The 3,935-nt window shown below is 34.1% G+C and overlaps 1 protein-coding gene across 1 annotated transcript in view; it reads left to right on the top strand.

The window, feature by feature from the left end:
* Positions 1-259, top strand: part of LOC110036900 — a gene marked incomplete in the record, with an annotated part of 2,080 nt that extends 1,821 nt beyond the window's left edge. The window contains 1 exon segment of the mRNA XM_020741450.1: positions 175-259.
* Between the last annotated feature and the right edge of the window lie 3,676 nt (positions 260-3,935).

Genomic DNA, 3,935 nt, shown 5'->3' with positions numbered 1-3,935 from the left:
ATATATATATATATATATATATATATTTATTAATGCAACAATTAAAACTACCATGATGTTGAATTTGAAATTCAGACGATCAATCTCACGAGATAATCTCTTTTCAAAAAAAATATTGCAAGCCTAATAACCATCGAAGGTGGAATCATCAAATTGCCCGCTCGCCTGAAAAAGTGGTGTTTTGTGGTGTAATTTCTTTTCCAGTTATGACGTTTGATGATTTCCTTTCTATCAACAGAAAAAAAAAAAATCATTAGAGCTTCTAGTTTCAACTTTATTGATGAACATTATGACCCTATTTGCCTTCCAGAAAAACTCACGGAATACACTTTGATCTGATTTTGATGTTTTCTTTATGGGAGGGAGAATGAGGCAGATTCAGCAGAAAGAATTGAATCATACTCACGCTGGTTTTGTAGAAAAAACAAGATCCCAAAAAATATAATATGCTTTTGGGATTTACAATAATTACTAAGAGGATTGCTACTGACGCCACAGTAAAAAGAAGCGGTTCGATGTAAATTTTGATCGTTTGCATTAAAATTTTGGAAAATTTATGTGCACATCAATCCGTTCCTATGTATTTACATTTCTAACACCGAAAAAAGGAAATTTACATTTAGAACACCTATGAATCATAAGACCAAGCGGAACCGGGATGGCTAGGGAGCCCGTTACCCTAAATTTTCACCAAGTATTTCAATATCTCATAATACCTAAAAAATTTGCTCCATAATTTTAAATTGTTAGTAATAATTATATTTTTAATTTAATAATACTATTTATGATTGTTTTATATGTTTTCAAGAAGATGAAAAGTTTTGAACTTAAATAGTCCCTGCCTCTTAATTTTTTATTTCGTCAATCATCTTTTTAAGTTCTAATTTCACAAAAGCATAGATGTATGCATGAAAAGTTGTATTCCGCTAATACTTATTTGTTGTGAGAGGTGTGAATTGAGGGAACAAATTCGATAGATTCGAAGCTAAAACTTTTTAGTAGAAGTTTACAAAATAAGAAAATCATAGAAAATATAAGATTTAAGCTGAAAAAGGTTAAATAACGAAAAAAGGATCAGGAAGCCACAATACACCAATAAAGGTTAGTTTGGGGCAACTATAGCTTATGAAGAAGTTAGTGCGCTTCAACAGTGCTAGAAAGCTGCTGTGCAGAAGTTGCTATGGGAAGTCGTGTCTGTTTGTTTGTGCAGTGTAAAACACTCATTTATGATAACAAAAAACTTCTCTGTCATGGTTGCTCATTTCATACATGTAAACATAAACTCAGTTCATGGTTGCTCATTTCATACATGAAAATAGAAACTCATTTCGATTATTACATGAAAACAAAAACTCAGTTAAAATATTACATGATCAATTTGACACCTCACTAAACAGTCTGAAAAAGTCACAATTCTATGATTTATTCATTAGACAACTATAAAATTTTCTTGTAGCTATGTTCCTGTTGCGAAGTAAGCAGATAATATTGTAGTCAACAATAGTTGTACAATACTTTAGAGGCATCAGAAGACCTTGAACTCTTTTTTTCTGAATGTTTAAAATCACAAAGCACAAATAGTTAGATGCAATATTAGTTAAAACTAATATTAGAAATACAAAATTAAAGTTTTATAAAGCTGTGAGGTCTCGGAGCATAACATATAAACTAACAAATAATGTGTCACTAAAAGAAAACAATAGACTTTAAAAAAAATGGTTCTTTGTTGCCTTTAAATCATTTAATACGAAGCTTGTATGCGTCACAGAAGCATATCACCACAAAGGTCATCCAGAAAAACCTTAAGTCATATGATTGAAAAAGAATGTTATTTTGTTTTCATTTAAACCATAAATACCAAGATCGAATGTGTAACAAAACCATATCACCACAAAGGTGATACAGAAGAACTCTTAAAGTCATTCATGTCATGAAAAACCTGAAAAACTGCATGCAGAAATAATAAAAAAGTAATTTGCACTGAATCAAAATTCTACATGATATCATTGCATATATTGTCATTACAATAAACAATAATTATTTTGGCAACATATTACACAGATAAATAAAATGCAGTGCACAAAATCCTTTCACCCATTACTTAGTGCACTTGTAATTTGCTCTCAACTCCATCATCTCCTTAGCATCTTCCCCGTCCCGTGTACAAGAGTAACGTAAATCAGATTCAGCTTATGATATTGATTGACCTAGGCAATATGCTTTAGTGGAAACTTGTGATTGATTCTCTTCTACACAATTAAAATTAATGACACAACGTGAAGGATGCTGATGAATGTAGTTGCGGAGGGTCATCCTAGCGACCACAATCTTCAATTACATTCTATCATATTCTCTTCACGTGCTTTCCTTAAATTTTTTTTTTATAAATTCTCTCATGCTTAATAAAATAGTTCCATCTCTGTAAGCCAAAAATCACAAAATAATAGCTTCACCTCTTTATTCCACATGACAGACGAACAAATTTCTTTTGTCTTACCCATCTCGATTAATAGCATGAAAAGAGCTAACCAGCTTATATTTGTGGCAAAGAATAAAAATTTATCTCATCAAAATAAAAGCCATTTAAAATCCCACAACTGAATAGGTAACAAAAAAGAAACATCTAAAATCTATCAAGACACAACCACATCATCACAACCAATATACTACCACCAACACATCACAACCACCACCCCCCACGCAATTACCACCACTACCACCACACAATTACCATCAACATACCACTACAGCCTCACAATCGACACACTACCAACACAACACCACCACCACTATCTCCACACTACCACCAACACACCACCATCACCACTACCACTACCTCCTCACTTACCCACAACACACCATCATCACCACCGCTAATACCACCAACACACCATCATCTCCACACCGCCAATACCACCAAAACAACAATACCATCACCCACCATCACAACACAATTACCATCAACACATCGCCACATCATCACAGCCAATAGACCACTACCACTACACCACCATTATCGCCACACATACCATCAACACTACACCGCAAAATTGTTTCCATCACTACTGCCACTATCATCAACACACCACCATCATAACTACCACATAACCACTACCCCGCTGATACATAACACCACCATCATAACTACCACATAACCACTACCCCACTGATACATCAAAAACATATGCATTTTTAGACCCATATTTTATACTTATTTTTGGTGATATTGCACTTTAATGGAAGATATTTTTTATGTTTTATTGTAGGTTGTTGATTTTTAGGACTTGGAGCAAAAATGAAGCAAAAAGGATGAAATTTTAAGTCAAATTGGACAATTTAAAAAAATGCCCAGCGCTGACGACGACAGATTGGGCGCCGACGACGCTATACTGGGTGCCGACGATGTCGTTTTATAGAGAAGGCATATTAAATTAAATGGCCTCTGGCGCCGACGGCACCAGAATGGGCATCGACGGCGCCAGTGTCAATGCAGACCCTGTTTCTAGAAGATTCGATGAATTTGAACGCTTTTTCAAGAGTTTTTGGATGCATCTATTGAGGAATCGACCCTAAGCTTTATTTAGGGCCAAAATTTGATTTGAAACCCCCCTTCGCACCATTTCACCTTATTCCACTCACTTAGTTTTTCTCTTCGCATGCCTAACACACCTACATTTGACACCATTCCACACTATTAGTTAGTTATTGTTTTTATAGTTTTGAGATTTTGTGGTGAGTTTAAGTATGAATTCTTCTCTAAGAAGTGTTTGAGAGGAAGAGAAGTGAGATATTTCTTATTTCTACATTTCCTAAGAGAGGCTACAAGGGATTTGCTTTGAAAAAGAGTTTCAGATAAGTGTTGTTTGTTTATTATTGTTGTATGAACTTTCTTTTATATATGAAATTTGTGTTTTGTTATATCTTTCTCATGAAGT

Source organism: Phalaenopsis equestris, unplaced genomic scaffold (genome assembly GCF_001263595.1).
Source record: "Phalaenopsis equestris unplaced genomic scaffold, ASM126359v1 Scaffold212363, whole genome shotgun sequence".
Classification (NCBI taxonomy): Eukaryota; Viridiplantae; Streptophyta; class Magnoliopsida; order Asparagales; family Orchidaceae; genus Phalaenopsis; species Phalaenopsis equestris.
Note: the sequence above shows the minus strand (reverse complement) of the source record. Positions and strands in the feature narration are given on the sequence as shown.